Raw genomic sequence first — 18,072 nt, forward strand, 5'->3', positions numbered from 1 at the left:
CAGGGATAAAGCGCCCCCAAGCCTCCGGCTCGCATCCGAGTCCTGGGACCGGGGGCAAGGGGGCCCCCCCAGACCTCCGGCTCGCATCAGAGTTCCGGGACCCCCCACGGCTCCGGCTTGCAACAGAGCACCAGCGATAAAGCGCCCCCAGGCCTCCGGCTCCGCTCGCTTTGGAGTCCCGGACCCCCCGAGGGGGGTCGTCCAGCCCGCCCCGGGCAAAGTCGGCTGGGTCGGGCCGAACCGGGCGGGGGGGCGGGCAGCGGCCAGACCCCGCCCCGCCCGTCGGGCCCGGCGCCCCCCGCCCCGCCTCTGCTCCGCCCCTCGGCCGGCGAGCCGGGGGCGGCGCGGGGCGGAGCGCGGAGGCGGCGGCCGCTGGCACCGCGCAGCTCGGGAGCGCGCCCCGCAGCTGGACCCGGCCGAGCCGTCCGCGGTGAGTGGGGCCGGGGCCGGGCATCGCGGCGGGCGGCGTCGGGGCCGCCGTGCCAGGCCCGCCTTGGGGGCGCGGGGAGCCGGGAAGGCCCTTGGGGGGTGGTGTTGGGGGTGTGGGGGAGATCCGCGAGTCCTTCCTGGGCATTGACCTCTCCGCCGCGCGGCCCGACCTGCGGCGCGCGGGAGTCGGGGCCCGGGCCCGGGGGGCTGGAAGTGACCACCCGGTCGCCCTGCTCCGAGTCGGCGCGGGCCGGAGGGACCGAGCGGCGTCCGAGTGCGCGGGGCCTCCCCGGCCGAGGCGTGCTGGCGGCGCGGGCAGCTCGGCGACTTCACCCCGGGTGGCCGGGGGAGGATGGGGTGAGGCGTGGGGCCCTTCCGTGGGAGATGGGCACCGCCTGCTCCCCCACCGGAGCCGCCGTCGGCACCGCACGCGACTCCCTGGAAACTCTCAAGGAGACTCTCCTTGGGGCGGTGGGGGATGCGGGGCAGCGGGATCGGATTTTGAGAACAGAGGGTCCCAAACTCCTACAAAACTTTCCTTTTCTCTCTCTGTTCTGTTCTGAGGTCACCTCTGGCGAGGCTGGGGGTGGGGGTGGGGGACCCTCCGAGCCGGACGGTGCTCTGGGAGCTGGCGGTGCCCTGGCCCAGGCTCCAGTCCAGTCTCCCACAAAGCAAAGTTTGCGCGCAGCGGGTTGAGCTCTCTCCCTCCGGCTCTACACGCTTAATATGTGCTATGGAACTTTTGTTTCTCTGGACTCTTTATCGTAAAAATAGGACGGAGACCTTTTGGGGAAGGAATGGGGGGGAGGGGAGGTGTGGAGTCTCATCCGGTGTTGCTCAGGGCTGACTCCTGGCAGTGCTCTGGGATCACGCCCGCCTCTACGTGCAGGGCTGATTGGTGGCAGTGCTCAGGGGACTTAGGAGATGTCCCCGATAGAACCACCAATCAGGGCTTAGCCCGGGGCCAGGTAGGTGCCTTACTGTCGTTACAGCTTCCCCCAAACGGAGACTTAAAAAAAAAAACAACTGTATTTAAGAATTAAAAAAAGAAATAGTGAAAGGGAGCTGACATGAAACCCAGCAGTGGAACTCTGCGTGGGTTGGGTTCCCCTCATCTCCCCTTCTCCCACCACCCACACATACTGAAAAAAACCCCAAAATGGTTGAGCTGTTTTTTGCAGATATATTTTGATGGTAGTAACGGTGTGTAATGTGAAATTTAACAGACCGGGTCCTTAACACCTGCTGCTTGGGTTGTTCATCCCTTTCCTCTGTCACACTCCAGGTGGCTTCTGAACAACATCACTATGCTCTCTTGAAAATGCGGCGGTGAAAAAAGGTCAATAGCATCTTGGCCTTAATATGAAAGTGGGTTTAGGGTGTTGTGGGTGGGGGCGGGGGTGGGGGTCCCAAGGGACCCCTACACTGAAAACCTTTGGTGGCAGGAATGCTAGTGAGGCTTAACTCATAGACCTATTTATTTTTCCTTCACACCAGCCCATGCTTCAGGCAGGATTTTCTACCGGGATTTGGGACCCCTCTTGATCTAGGACCCCGCCCTGAACCTGGAGAGATGGCCCATTGGGCTGAATGCATGCCTTGCATGGAGGAGGCTTGTGGGTTCAACTCCCCAGCATCCTGGTGACCCCCTACCCCACCCCCAAGCAATGCTGAATTGACCCCAAGCACAGAGCCCAGAGTAACCCCTAAACACTGCCAAATTTAGCCTCCAAAGCAAAAATACCAGGGACCAACGCCATAGTACAGTGGACAGGGTGCTTGCCTTCTTGCCTTGCACTTGGCTGACCCGGCTTAAATGGGGCACCATTATACGGTGTCCTGAACCTACCATGAGTTATCCTTGAGCACAGCCCAGTGTGGCCCCAAAACAAAACAAAACAAAAAAACCCAAACCCAAATAACAGCAACAAACCAACAAACATCCCCACATCTCCACATCCCCACATCCCCACATCCCCACATCCCCACATCCCCACAACCCCCCCCCCCCCCCCCCGCGCCTGTTGGCAGTTCCGGGTTGCAGCAGTGAAGTGGCACATGGGACCATAGACTCAGAGAAGGGCCCCAGGGAGCCTGAGCCAAGTGTCTGGGGTTCTTGGGAAAGGAACTGAGCAAGAGATTGTTCCTAAAGCAACTGGGAGGCTGACTTTTGCAGCCTGTGCTGCTCTTGGGGAATTTGTGGTTGTGGAGTCTAGAGTTCATTGAAACATGAATTGCTTTGTCTGGACACCCCCCCTCCTCCCCCAGCATCCTGCATCCGGGCTGGGGGAGGTGGGTCCTCTCACTTCATTCATTCCTTGACTTTATGCTCAGTCACTACAAGCTCCAGGTAGAAGTGACACATGAATGTGCAATACAGTTGACCTAACTCAAGGGGGGGGGCAGATTCTAAGACCAGAGATGGGGGTGCCAGAAAATTCCAAGGGGTGATCGTAGCCTTGGCTGCAATTTGGGAGCACTTTCTATGCTTTCTCTTAAAGTAGGTTTTTCAGAAGGACACTAAGTAAAAAGTTTTCCTTTTTTTTTTTTTTCCCTGCAAAGGGGGTCATGTAGATGACCAACCACTGATGTCAGATGTCAGTTGGCTGAACGCACCCTATTCAGGACCAGTTGATAGGAAGAGCCCGCGGTTAAGCATCTTCTGACTTGGTCCTCCTGGAGGGAGGGGCGTCCCACTCTAGTGAAGTTGGAGGTGGCGTCAGGTGTCTATGCTGGTTTTCCCTGCTCTGCAGTATTTTTGCCCCTAACCCCCAGTGCAGCCCACCTGCCCAGTCCATCAACGGCCCCACCTTCTGCTCCCAAGCCTGCAGGGCTCTCATGCAGCAAGTTGGAACTGGAGGCAGCCTGAGTATCAGGGGGGATGGCAGCATCCGGGTCTGTGGCTTTGGATTGCTGACTGTCCCCCATGTGAAGGAGGATGGTGAGCGCTAACCGCGGAAAGTTCAGAGTTTGCAACCAGCTACTTCCCTGATTGACGTCCAGCTCTGCAAGGGCCCCTCCCCGGAGCCAGCGGTGGGGAGCTGAGGTTCCTTTAGGGTAGTTGGGGCAGCGCACCGTCACAGTTCATGGGAAATGGGGTCCTGTGTGGAGAACCATGGCCCCGACCAGAACACCTCAGTGGAGGCACTGAAAAAGCCGCTGCCCCAAATGCCTGGTTTCATGCTCCAGAGGAAGGATTCAATCTCTCTCTCTCTCTGTCTCTTTCTCTCTCTCTCTCTCCCTCCCTCCCTCCCTTTTCTCTCTCTCTCCCCCACCCCTTACTATATGCTAGTGTTTCCATGCATCTCTTTCCAACTCTGTTCAGTGATGTTACACTTTTTTCAGCTTGAAAAGCCTCTCTATGGAATAGTGCCACGTTGGAAATGGGGGAATGGGAGGAACGTGACCAGTAGTGGCAAGTGGAATGAGGTTGGAAGGAAGGCGAGGAATTTTTACTTGTTACTGTTTGAAATGCCATGTGCTTGCGTTTCCTAGAACATTTATATATTGCTTTCCTAATGCCAACATCGTGGACATTTAAAAGGAAGATAAGGCGGTTTCTCTGGGAAGAATATTACCACTACTGCCTCGCCACAACAAAGCAAATTGCTTTTCTTGTTCACCTCTTCATTCTGAACTAGAGGATGTCATTGTGTCTGTTACCTCACAGGCTTGAGTTCAAGTCCTGGTACCATCTACACACACACACAAAGTATATATTGCTTCAAAATATTATTATGAGGGCAAGAGAGATAGAACAACAGGTAAAGCACTTTACCTTATGTGTGACCAACTTGGGTTTGATCCCCAACACCCCATGTGGTCTCCTAAGCTCCACCAGTAGTGAAGCTGAGTCCAGAGTCAGGATTAAGCCCTGAGCACAGCTGAGTATTTTGGCTCCAAAACAAGCAAAAACCAAAATATTATTGTGAGAAAGCCCTGTACTCTCAGATGAAAACAACTACTTCTTCTTCTTCTTCTTCTTCTTCTTCTTCTTCTTCTTCTTCTTATTATTATTATTATTAAATAGCCCTATTAAATGTAAGCCCCTGTCCAGGGTGAGAAACTCCAGATTCCAGTGTACTTTAGCAGACTATTTTGCGTCTCTTGAATCGGCATTGAAAAATGCTATTTTGGAATAAATAGCAGTACTCCTGCATTTTTTTTTTAAATAAAAAAGCTCTGTATCATTCCAATTTTAGTATATGTGCTGCCAAAGTGAGCACAGCGGGTAGGGCGTTTGCCTTGCATGCGGCCGACACAGCTGACCCGAGTTAGATTCCTCTGCCCCTCTCGAGAGCCTGGCAAACTACCCTTGACGTATTTGATATGCCAAACACAGTAACAAGTCTCACATTCTTACTGGGCCCGCTTGAGCAAATTGATGAACAACGGGAGGACAGTGACAGTGAAATAAAAAAGCTGTTTCAGACCGGGGGGGGGGGCTGATAGTACAGCCAGTAGGGCACTTGCCTTACACATGAGCAGCCAGGTTTGATCCCCAGCATCACATATGGTCCCCCAGCACTGCCAGGAGTATTCTCTGAGCGCAGAGCCAGGAGGAAAGCCTTAGTATTGCCAGGTGTGCCCCCCCCCCCCCCCAAATTTTTTTCACGAGACATCATAAAGTGCGACCTCTTATTGTCTAGTTCTCGCTCTCGGAGAACCCGGCAGGCTACGACAGAGCCTGGCAAGCTCCCTGTGGTGTATTCGATATGCCAAGACCCAGTAACAATGGCGGGTTTCATTCCCCTGACCCTGAAAGAGCCTCCAATGTGGCACTTGTTAAAATCTCAGGGCTAGGACGAATGGAGACGTTACTGGTGCCTGCTCGAGGAAATCGATGAACAGTGGGATGACAGTGATACAGTGATCATAAAGTGCAGTTTATTGTTTTTTTTTTTTTTTGTAGGGGCCACCTCCTGTGCTGGTGTGTTGAGGGTGAGGAGTAGGCATGTGGTGTGGGGACCAGACTTGGGGCCTCGCACAAGAGGCTCGTGCTCTACCACCTGAGCCTCCTCCCAGGCTGCTTGAAGTGGTTTGTAAATTGAAAACACGTTACCCAAGAGTATTTGGCCGCCTTCCCCATTTCCAGTGGGGAGATCAGATGCTCGAGCCCGGACATCCACAGCGCAGGCTCTGAGGAGTTGACGCTGGCCAGTGGAGTGCACTTGATTTTCAGGTTTTCTTCCCCTGGGACCTGGAATGTGGCTCAGTGGTGCTCTCATGTATTTTGCATGTGTGAGACCCTGGGTTTGGTCCCTGACACCACAAAATTATGTATGTGTCTGTATGTCTTCTTCACATTGATCATTGATAGAGTCTGGCTAATATTTAAATTTAATTAAAGAATTGCGACTTACAAAGTTATCGATGATTGGATTTGAGGCACATAATATTTCAACACCAATCCCACCACCCCTGCCAAGTTCCCTCCAGCAGTGTTTCCTGATTCCCTCCCCACCTCCATCCACTCCCCATGCCCCACCAGTCAACTTGACAGGCACATACAAAGTTTCAGTGGTTGCAGAGTCTAACTAGTGCTATTGGGGGGAGGTTGCATTTGATAGGATAGGACTGAGGAGAGCACTCACAGGGTAGGCTTTATGCTGAAGACCTGACGTCAGTCCCTTTGCACCACGTGGTCTGAGCACTACTGACAGGACCCCCAAACACTGCTCTGGAGAAGGTCCTGAGCAACACCAGACTGAGCCCCAAAACAAAAAACAAACAAAAAGATTTAGCAAGCATTAAATTTGACACTGTCACTGTCACTGTCCTCCTATTGTTCATCGATTTGCTTGAGTGGGCCCAGTAATGTCTCCATCGTGAGACTTGTTACTGTGTTTGGCATATTGAATACATCACGGGTAGCTTGCCAGTCTTTGCCGTGCGGGCGAGATACTCTCAGTAGCTTGCAGGGCTCTCCGAGAGGGGCGGAGGAATCGAACCCGGCTCGGCTGGGCTGGCTGCGTACAAGGCAAATGCCCTACCGCTAATGTGACACAGACAGCCAAAAGTAACCTGTATGGGGCTGGAGCAATTGTACAGCGGGTAGGATGCTTGCCTTGCAGGCGGCTAAACCTGGGACCGATCCCCGATATCTCAGACAGTTCCCCTTGAATGATGTCTGAGTGCAGGGCCAGGAGCAGCCATGCCCCTGCCTTCCCTTAGACCTTAGACCAACAAACCGACCACCAACCACCACCAGCTCGCTTAGCACAGACTCTTCCTTGCTCCCTGTGGGGAGTGGGGAAATGGGGTGAGTCAGTGGTGGAGGGCAGGGGGACTAAACACAGGACTGCTGGAGACAGGCACATTGTGTGTTTCTGTCTGCTTCCCCCGTGGCGTGGCGCCATGGCCTGCCTCAGCTGACCCAGAACTTAGAACTCTTTCTAGTTACAGTTGCATCCTTGGAAAGCCATCAGCCTTCAGCTGATCGACGATCGCCTCCCTGGATCCACGGACTCTCCCATCTTGGGCGGAGGGGAGTTGCAGCCTATCCATTGGTGCTCAGGGGCTGCACAGCTGATGGTGCTTGGGGGACCCTGGCCCAAAACCTGGGATTTGAACTAGGGTTGCCGCTGCAGTGCTAGGCAAGGAGGGGCCACACCTGGCGGTGCTGAGGAGTTACTCCTGGCTCTGCACTCAGGAATTATTTTTGGTGGTGCCCAGGGGACCATATAGGATGCCGGGGATCGAACCCAGGTCGACTGCATCCAAGGCAAGTGCCCTGCCCGCCGAACTATTGCAGCCACCCCCATAGGCAAGAGCCTTAACTTCTGTGCTCTCTCAGGCCTCTACAGAAGTTGCCAACGGTTTGTTTCTGTTTGTTTGGGGGCCATACCCAGCTATGCTCAGGGCTTACTCTTGGCTCTGTGCTCAGGGATCACGCTTGGTCGGCTCAGGGCCTCCTATGCAGTGTCAGAGATTGAACTCAGGCCTCCTACATGCAAAAGCTGTGCTCTACCCCATTGAGGTACCTGTTTAGTTGGTAGCCTTATATTTCAGTAATATAAATATTTTAAATTTTTATAAACTATTCTTTGTTTTGTCTTTAAGTATGTCCTGGGCTGCTGTTGCAAAAAAAAAAAAAAGTTTGAACTATTTGGCCCTGATGTCAGCCAAACTGAATGACCCTTGAGCCCTCCTGGCTGTGTTGTCCTTTTTTCTGTCTCTGTGCCTGCCCTTCTCAGTTCAGTCCCTTGCTCTTCTCCATTTCTCCTATGCCAAACCCGTTCCAGTGCCCCAGGGCCCTTATCGTATTAGAGTTTGTGTGCTTATCTTTACTTCCCTGTTAGATTGTACTCTGCCTATAAAACAAAGCACGTTTTCTTTATCCCATTTTCTTGGGTGGTACTTAGCAATGCCAGCTGCAGTGATGCTCAAGAGAGGTAGGCTGCTTTCACAGAGTTGGTTAAATTCACTGGAGAAAATTTCAAGTATGAAAGAAATGCATCATACTGACAGAAACCCTTCAGATATTGTTTGGGGCCAGAAACGTCGCCGGAGCTCATCTGCAGTTAGTGTAAAAGATTTTTTGAAGAATTGTGACCAAAAGAAAATCTTTTATTTGAATTTCTGGCTCTGTATATGGTCTGCCAAACTCTGCTAGGAGTGGTTTTTTGCTGTTGTTGTTGTTTGTTTGTTTTTTTGGGCCACATCTGGCGATGCTCAGGGGTTATTACTGGCGGTGCTCGGAGGACTATATGGGATGCCCGGATTGAACCCGGGTATTCCACATGCAAAGCAGTTTCCCTGCATACTGTATTATTGCTTGCACACTAGTTGTGATTCTTGAGCATAGTGCCAGGATTAGCCCCTGAGCACCACTGGGTGTGTCCCAAACCACCATCTCCCCTTCTTCAGTTAGTGTTAGTATTTAAAGAGGGCAATGGCAGGGGGCTTCAGGGAGATATTCTGAGTAGTAGAATGCGTGGGACCCTGCATTGGTCCTTGACAAGGCCTGTCAGTCATCTGGTATGGCCCTGGAGGCCCCTCTGAACACTATGAGTGTGACCTCTGTTTTTTTTTTTTTGCGGGGGGAGGGTAGGAGGAGGGAGAGAGGGGAAACCAAACCCAGTGGTGCTCAGAGGCTGCTCCTGGCTTGGACTGGCAGACCAGGTAGTGCTGGTGACTAAACCCAGGTCCTCAGCATTGTCATTTTTCACTCACACGCAGAAACGTGTTTTCTCACTTTAGAATTCCTTTTCCCCCCAAGTGGATAAGAATGACTGTGTTTCAGAAGAGCCATTCTTTTGTTTTAAAATGTGGATCTTGGTGTTCAATAAAAGAAGTAGACCCCGAGAGGTGAGTTGACTGCAGCCTCATGAATGGTCGAGGGAGCTCAGGTGGTCGAACGCAGGCTCTCTGCACTCATCTGCAACTTGGTTTAATGATCACAACAGCCACTGTCAGCTGGGCAGGGCAGGGCAGGGCAGGGCAGACTGTAAATACAACTCTCCAAAAAAGGAAGTGGAGTTCAGGAACAGAACAAGTGGCAGGGGTCGGTTTTTAAGTGAAGGTGAAACTTTGGAACTAGATGTTGCCGACATCAGAGACAGGAAGTCACCCTTCCTAAAGGTTCTGTGTGTTGGGACGCAGCCATGATTCCCCCCTGGTTGCCTTCCTCAGAGTCTTCTCAGGACCTTTGCACTTGACCTTTCCCCTCCTCCAGATGGACCTCACTGCTCTCAAGGCTCTGCTCACGTGACTCCAGATCAGTGAGGTCGCTGATATCTCCCAACACCCTTCAGGACTCCATGGTTTTGTTTTGGCCATTTACAGTGATGGTCAGGACTGGTTCCGAGCTCAGGGCATCACTTCTGATGGGGCTTGGGGGACCATATGAGATGCTGGGGATCGAGCCCGAATTGGTCTCACACAGGGGTTAAGGCTTTTGCCTTGCACTTTGCCCACCTGGGTTCGGTCCTCAGCACCACATATGGTCCCTTGACATAGAACTAGAAGAAAGCCGTAAGCACTACTGGGTGTGGCCCAAGAACAAAAGTTATCTCTTGTACAGATTTTGCCAAAGTCATATTTTAGGATAAATCCTAATTGACTAGTTCTCATATTTGTAACACGGAATTGGAAGATTGTTTTAAATTGAGATTTAATCCTTAAAAATGATTTTTAATTTGAGTTATTTTCTGAATAGTGTATTTATACAAATTTATATTTTTATATTTTATATTTTATAATTTATACTAATAGTAATTATATAAAATCTAATATATGAGTAAGGTGCTTACCTGGCACAGGACCAACCTAGTTTGATCCCCTGCACCCATATAAGGGTGACCTCTGAGCTCCGCTGGGTATGGCTCAAAACAAAAAAAAAATGTTTTCTGTTGTACAGATTTTGTCAAAGTCTTACTTTAGAGACTATGTCAATTGACTAGTCCTTATATATGTATCACAGAATTTGAAGATTGTTTTGAAGTGAGATTTAACTTTAAAAAAAATCACTGATGTTTGAGTAATTTTTTAATTTTTTTTATTAGTGAAACGCCATGAGGTACAGTTATAGACTTACAAATTTTTGTGCTTGGGTTTCAGTTATGCAATGATCAAGTAACCATCCCTCCACCAGTGCCCATCCTTCACCATCACAGGTCCCATCATTTCTTTTTTTTTTTTTTCCTTTTTGGGTCACACCTGGCGATGCTCAGGGGTTACTCAGGGGTTACTCCTGGCTCATGCACTCAGGAATTACTCCTGGCAGTGCTCGGGGGACCATATGGGATGCTGGGAATCGAACCTGGGTTGGCCATGTTGGCTGCATGCAAGACAAATGCCCTACCCGCTGTGCTATCGCTCCAGCCCAAGGTCCCATCATTTCTACCACCCCCCTGACTCATCCCACCCTGCCTCTGTGGCAGGGCATTCCCTTTTGTTCTCTCTGTTTGAGTAATTTTGTGTGTCGTTTATTAGGTGGTGTATTATGATTATTAGAATATAATATGTAAATATAAAATATTGTGCATGTTATGTAATATAATTATAGTACAGTGTAAAGGGTAAGTGTCAAATGCTGCTTCTCGTGCAGCGTGATGGGAGGCACCCGGACACAGGGATAGATGAGGCTCAGGGCTGCCTCTGTCCCCGCCCCAATACATACCCCACCTCTTCCCTGCCCCAAGATCATCGAACCTCTGACCCTCAGTCTTCCCACCTTATTAAGGACTGGTGGTACCCCTCTAATAGACTTGCTCAGAGCTCCTGTCAGAAGACAATGGATGGAGGGCTGGCGTCCCATTTTCTTCCCAAAGCCCCCAAAGCCACCATGTCTAACACCAACACTCCAGTTCCTGTCTTTGGCTTTTTTTTTTTTCTTCTTTTTTTTCTTTTTGGGTCACTCACTCCCTGCGATGCTCAGGGGTTACTCCTGGCTCTGCACTCAGGAATTACTCCTGGGTGTGCTCTAGGACCGTATGGGGATGGGATGCCAGAGATAGAACCAGGGTTGGTGGCATGCAAGGCAAACGCTCTACCTGCTGTACACTCTCTCTTGCCCCCCATCTTTGGCTTTGACTCAGTCCTTTCGCCTGAGTGAGAAGCATTGCACATTGCTGGCTAGACTCGTCTTTCTGGCGGCTTGGCCACCCTGTCTACCCTGAGTGCTGACTCTCTTGGGGTTTGATGGCCGCTGCTCTCGTTCTACTTTGGTGGCTGAGGGCAGCAGAATCCAGTCTCTCTCTGCTGGGTCACCCTACTCAGCCAGACGATATCTGAAAAGGAAGTGGGAATCTTTGAGGTGCAGCTAAGAATTCTTGGATAGTGCCTCCTTGTCTTCAGGATAAAGTGAAGTCCTCAGTGATGTCGCTTATTCCATTTGCTCTCCTTCTGTCTCTGCCTGAGGTGCTCCCCATGTTGGTTCCACTGGGAACTAACTTCTTGCTTTTCTCTTTTGCCCAGAATAGAACTACACTGATCCTTCTTCCACGTCCTTCTAGAAAGCTGGTGCTTGCTACTACTTTGTTTGTTTATTTAGTTTGGGGGCCATACCCAGCACGCTCAGGTCCTGCTCCTGGTTCTACACTCAGGAATTTCTGTGTGTGTGGCGGGAAATTCTGGGGAATCCTGTGAAGTTCTGGGGATCAAACATGTGTGTGCAAGGCGGCAAGTGCCTTACCCTCTGTTGTATCGCTCTGGTCCCACATGTGACTGCTTGTCGCCAGAGACCTTCTTGACCCTCACCCATGTTGAATTAAATGCCGCCACCCCATACAACCACCCACCCACACGATGCTTCTGGGTAGAGCACAGGGTGTGTGATACTGGCATCATCTGCTGGCCGCTCTGCATGTGAGTCAGGAACCCCCAGGAACGGTTCTTTCCTGATCCCAGTGGCTCATTAATGTCAGGTACATGAATGAATCTGGATCTGCCCCTTCTCTCTCTCCTTTTTTTTTTTTTTTTTTGCTTTTTGGGTCACACCTGGCGATGCACAGGGGTTACTACTGGCTCTGCACTCAGGAATTACCCCTGGCGGTGCTCAGGGGACCATATGGGATGCTGGGAATAGAACCCGGGTTGGCCGCGTGCAAGGCAGACACCCTACCTGCTATGCTATCTCTCCAGCCCCTGCCCCTTCTCTTAGAACCCAGAGAGGCTCAGGTACCAGGGGTGCAATGGGCTGGTTGCCACTCTGCTCCTCAGCAGCTCCTTGACCCAGTCAAGTGCAGATGCCTGGAGCTGCCTTGCTCGTGCGTGGGCACCTTGACAAATGACTCCGTAGTTGCCTAAGATCTGGGCTGTGGGGTTTGGTGGACTTGAGTTCCATTTCCTCCTCTCTCTACACTTGCAGTCTGACTCCAGCTCCCAGCCACATTGAGGTTGGGTTAAGGGAGAGATTGCCGTTGAGAACAGAGTGGCAGACCCTGGTGTGACCTTCCTTTTCAAGATCAGCGAATATATGCATTTGTCCACCGAGCTTTGGAGAATTTTATCTATCTAAATTTAATTTATATAAAATTATATAAGCAGGTCTCCACAGTCAGCATTGCAGTGTGCAAGGCTCTGGGCCCCCGCCAAATCTTTTTTTAAAGTTGTTCACAATAATTTATTCAATAATCCCACCACCATTACACCTTCCTACCACCAATGTTTAATTTAATTAACTCCTGGGGGTGCTCAGGGCTTACTTACTCCTGACTCTGCGCTCAGGGATCAGGGATTGCTCCTGGCATTGCTCAGAGGACCATAAAGGGAGGTGGGGAATTGAACCCGGGTTAGCTGCATGCAAGGCAAGGGCCCGTACCTACTGTGCTGTCGCTCTGGCCAGCTCTAGGGAATTTTCTTAATCCAAGCCCTGGTTCTTGAGGCGTTGGTGAGATCCCACTGATGAGGTGGGAGAATGACTCTGACACTTGGTGGGTCTGCTAAGAGATGAACCAATGCTATCCTGTGAATGAGACGGCCTGACTCCCCGTATTGTGTGGGGGCATGTCTCCCTCTCTAGTTCCTGAAGTTTGGGCTGATTAAGTTCATTACCAAGGAGCTGCAGAATAAGGCCAGGAGCTGGAGAACTCCACGCAGCTTGCTTAAAGAAGAGATCTTGCCAGAGAGCTAGTACAGTGGGTAAGGCAGTTGCTCTGCTCCCTGGGCACCTCCAGGAGTGATCCCTGAGCACCATGGGGTTTGCTCCCAAACCTCCAATACCCCACCCCACCCCATCCCCACAAAGGAATGGATTTCAACTAAGTCTGCTCTGTAAGACTTTTAAAAATACAGTTGCCTGCAGAGACACACGCACACACACACACACACACACACACACACACACACACACGCACAACATTGCTTCTCCTTTCAAGACTTTGATGCGGTGGGACTTGGTTGGGATCCTTGTAAGTCTCGGGTTTTTTTTGAAGTGTTACTGAGATCTGAGCTGCTGCCAGGGAGGGGACCCACATTCTAAGGAGGGACCAAGTGAGGATTGACCTCAGTGAGGAGAGGATGAGGTTGGGACGCCTGGTTCTGAAGAACCGTGCCCAGCTTCTTCCTCTGCTTCCTGACCAAATGTCGTATGACCCTAGTAGCTTTCTTTTCTCAGAGCATCTCTGGAATTCGAAGTTCTCAATGTCACCAAGACTTTCTGTGAAGCTCTGCTTACAGTAGTCCACAGTGATACCACAGAGAGTGGAGATAACTGTTTCTGTTTCAATTCTGTGGTATTAGAAGTCTTTTCTAATGAGCTTGAAGGTTGTGTCAGGTAAGCCCCAGTTCTGCTTTGGGAGTTTCTGTGATGTTCCACCCTCATAGCCAGGGAACCTCAAACTCAGGAAGTGTTTAAGAAGCAGGTCTCCACAGTCAGCATTGCAGTGTGCAAGGCTCTGGGCCCCCCAAATCTTTTTTTAAAGTTGTTCACAATAATTTATTCAATAATCCCACCACCATTACACCTTCCTACCACCATTATTTCAAATTTTCCCAAACATAATCCAAGCCTTCCCCAATAGCAAGCCCTAAATAATTTATTTTGTATTGCTTGTTATGAATAATCTGCTAAAAGTGATCCAAAAGGATTTCCTTAGAAGAGACTCTGTGAAGATCGTTGTATCTCACCCTGGAGCCATTAAGCTGCTGTATAAGAGATTACTAACATGTTGTTACAGGTTGAGCCTTGTATTTTGATTGAGATCATTTGCCTTCTACTTTACACCCCATCCAATGTGGCATGCTCTGCCTGGTACATCAGTGGTTTACAGTTTGAGATCTCACTCCAGGAATTCTAAAATTTTAAATAGCGTGATACAGCTGGAGTTAATGAACTGGATGGTTACTTTGGGGTCCAGAGGCATCTCTGCAGCTTGTTGATCTCTTCGGAGGTTTATTTGTGAGTCTCTGGATCATTATGAGGCGCCAGAGGCAGTTAGTGGGAGTGACTGCCAGGCTTCTAGAAGAAAACAGGGAAATGGGGGGAGGTCTCCCATTCCTGATTTCAGTCACAAATTCCACATATGGATGAGTACAAGCCTGTGGAGATAGCCGTAAACATGGCAGCAATTGGGTTCTGGAGGTTTTCAGCTGCTGGGGCTCTGTTTGGGCAGGTGGTGGGCTCACCTGCCCCCCTTCGGAGGGCCTCCCAAATCTTGACTGTTGCCTTTGGCAAGGGCTGTGCACATCCACCAAGTGAACCATGTTCATTCATTAGGATAGATCCTGAAAATGTCCAGGGTTACTTAACAAAGAAGTTTAAGGAAGCAGAAGGGTTACATTTCAGGAAGTAACTGATTTTAAGGTGCAATGTAGTATTTTTTGTGGTATGATTTAATTTCACACTGCACTTGAATAAATTCTGATGTTGGAAATCTCCAATCTTCAACAGTTCGGTTTCTTTGCAGTTTGGTTTCAGGCAAAGCCCCAGCCGTGACTGGCCCTGTCCCCTCCCTAGGGCCTTTTCTCCACTTCTGCTCTAGCTTGTTCCACTCTTGCCTTCCTCAGAGCCTTCTCAGGGCCTTTGCACATGACCTTCCCCTCCTCCAGATTGACCTCACTGCCTTCAAGGCTCTGCTCACATGATTTCAAATCAGTGAGGCCTTCTGGTATCTCCCAACACCCTCCAAGGCCCAGACACGCCCTGACGGTTTCCTCCAGCTTTATCCAAGGAACTGGTCACCAGCTGCTGTTTGTATATTCACTTGTTTTCTTGTTGCTCTCCCTCCACTGAAATGGAAGAACCCCAAAGCAGAGACTTTGTTCATCTCCCCACCCCCCAAATATATCTCCAGTGCCTGAAACAGTTATTGATTGGCACATATCAGACAGTAAGTATAAACGTGTGTTTATCATGGATATCAGCATGTTGATCAGTTGTCTAGGATAAGACCAGAATAAGTGAAAATGGAATGGTAAATGAGAAATTTGATGAAAATAGACATATTGTTGTGTGATTGTAAAGCCTCTTGATACACAAAGAAAACTTATTTTTTTTTTAATGTAGGAGTACTGCTATTTATTCAGCCACTGATTAGCTGATTGAATTGGGCATGAACTCCACCTTACTTTTTTTTAAAGAAAACTTATTTTTATAGCCTAATGAGCACATTGATCAGAAAATGTGTTGATAGGTTTGGTGTTATTGCTATAAAGCCGTTATTTCTCCAGGGCCATCCTTCATTACTCTTGCTTTTTTCCCCCTTTTTTTGCATCCTTCCTGAAGTACAATTGCTTTTATAACTTTTCATAATTAAATTGGTTATACATATCAAATTCAAGAGATTGGTATTGTGTGTGTGGGGGGCGGCGCTTTTATGAATAGCTGAGAGAATCAAAGAAGTGGCCTGGTGTCTGAGAAAATTCAGAGATATGTAGTTCAGTTTTTCCAGTTTCCCAGATGTATCAAACAAAGCAAAGTACTGATGTTTCTGCTCCCTGCTTTGTGCCAGAACCAAGTGGACAAGTCCTGGGTGGTGTTGACCTCAGTCTTGTTTATGCTACACAGACGTCCTTGGGATCGCACTTTTGACAAAAAGTTGTTTATTAGTAACATGATGTTTAGTTACATGACAAGTTGGACGTTGGACCAATTAATTTTTCTTTAAACAGGAAAAAAATGAAGCTTAGTTAATCTTTATAATGACTGAAGTAAACTAGAGATAGACTGATGGCACTTTGACTTTTGAGTTGAAAGCAATAAATATTGTAGATCTTTATAGTTAGAAAAATAGTGGAAAGAAGGAAGGGAGGTAGGCAAATCATTAAATACAAAAACTTTTCTATTCTTTGCATTGATTTATAAGTTCTCTCTCTCTCTCTCTCTCTCTCTCTCTCTCTCTCTCTCTCTCTGTGTTAGATTTTGTTTTGGGCCATACCCATCAGTGCTTGGATATTATTTCAGCCTCTGTGCTCAGGAATTACTCCTGTTGGTACTTGGGGGACCAAACAAGATGCCAAGGATTGAAGCTGGTTGGCCTCATGCAAGGCAAGTCCCTTAACCTGCTGTACTATTTCTCTGGGCTGGGGTGATAGCACAGCGGGTAGGGCATTTGCCTTGTATGCGGCCAACCCGGTTTCGATTCCTCCATCCCTCTTGGAGAGCCTGGCAAGCTACTGATAGTATCCTGCCTGCATGGCAGAGCCTGGCAAGCTCCTTGTGGCGTATTCGATATGCCAAACACAGTAACAAGTCTCACAATGGAGACATTACCGCTCGAGCAAATTGATGAACTATGGGAGGACAGGGCTACAGTGCTACTATTTCTCTAGCCTCAAGCTTTGCTTTTTTAAATTTTTGTATTCACTCTTTAGATAACCCAAATAAACAATTCAGAGACTGTATATACTATAGTATGGGGAATCTCAATGAAAGACCTGAAAATTCTTTCAAACCCTACAACTTAACGGGAAATGGATAGGCCCTAGCCCCCAAAACCCATCCGATTCCCCCCAGTCCTGTTAGTGCCCAGTTATTCCTCTCTCCACCCTGCCCTCATTGTTGCTCATCTTGTGGTGCCCATGCCTGCTGCCAACCTAAGGGGTTTCAGCTCTGACCACAGAGGCATCTAAGTCATCAGTTTTTATCTCATTCTGGGGAAAGCAATTGTGGAAAGCTTGATGGTGTAGCAGTGCCCTGCCTCAACACGGGACTCAGCCTTTCTTATTAAACCCACTTGCAAGACTGCTACCTAGAGGGCTAGAGAGATGTTTAGGGGTTATGGCTGGCCAGATGCCCCATATCTACTCCACTTCCTTGCTGCTCACTGTTTGATCCCTGGGTTGCCCTGGCAGTGCGTCTTTAGTCCCTTGCATTGAATTCCTAGCCTGGCCAGTATGGGTCCCTGAATACCACTTGAGGGCCCTTCCCCTATCGAATAAATAAACACATAAATCATTGTTAGCACAGCAGTAGGGTGTTTGTCTTGCACGCAGCCAGCCCGGCAGAGCCGGGTTCGATTCCTCCGCCCCTCTCAGAGAGTCTGGCAAACTACCGAGTATTCAATATGCCAAACACAGTAACAAGAAGTCTCACAATGGAGACGTTACTGGGCCCAATGAAGCCAGGTTTGGAAGTTCTATTTCAGATGACAGATCACAATGCGCAAGGGCCGGGAAGGGGATTTTGCCCCTGCTGTTGGCCTTGTACCTGCTCTCAAGATTAGGCAGGCAGTGTCCCTGAGCGGCCCCCCCTCCCCCAGCCCAGGGTCAAATTGTACAATGGGAATTTTAGGGTTACCTCTCACCCTTGTGAACAGGAATCCTGTTCACTGCAAGTCAAAACCAGAGAGTGGGGCCAAAGGCCATGCTCAGCCCTCCAGGGTTTATGGAACTAAAGCTTGTCCACCTGAACAGCCCCGAGTCAAGTGCCCTTGACGGAGATGAGAGTGTTTGGGTCACCCGAGGCCATCTGAGTGCCCCTTGCTTTGGACTGTTCAGTGGCAGGTTACAATAGCTCTTCAGATGTCCAGTAGACGATGGAAAATAATGCCCTTTCAGTAGCCACTCACTACATGCCAGAGCTGTAGATGCATTTTAATCTGCAGTTGAGCTGAAGGTAAAATCAAGTCATATTGCAGTGGTTTTGAGGGTGAGGGTGGGGGTGGGGTAACCTCCCTTCACACCTGCAGAGGAGGATCTTCAGATGCAAGTACCTCCACTGGCTGTCTTGCTCCTAGGATCTAAACCCTAGACATTCAA

General features: G+C 49.6%; 1 protein-coding gene across 1 annotated transcript in view; it reads left to right on the forward strand.

Moving 5' to 3' along the window:
• Positions 1-298: 298 nt before the first annotated feature.
• The window catches only part of ACO1 (aconitase 1), a 76,923-nt gene continuing 59,149 nt past the window's right edge, over positions 299-18,072 (forward strand). Inside the window, exon 1 of the mRNA XM_056117059.1 lies at positions 299-430. The gene's annotated coding sequence lies outside the window, so the exon portion shown is untranslated. The remainder of the gene's footprint in view (positions 431-18,072) is intronic.

The sequence above is a fragment of the Sorex fumeus genome, unplaced genomic scaffold (genome assembly GCF_029834395.1).
Source record: "Sorex fumeus unplaced genomic scaffold, SorFum_2.1 ptg000034l, whole genome shotgun sequence".
In the NCBI taxonomy this organism is placed as follows: domain Eukaryota; kingdom Metazoa; phylum Chordata; class Mammalia; order Eulipotyphla; family Soricidae; genus Sorex; species Sorex fumeus.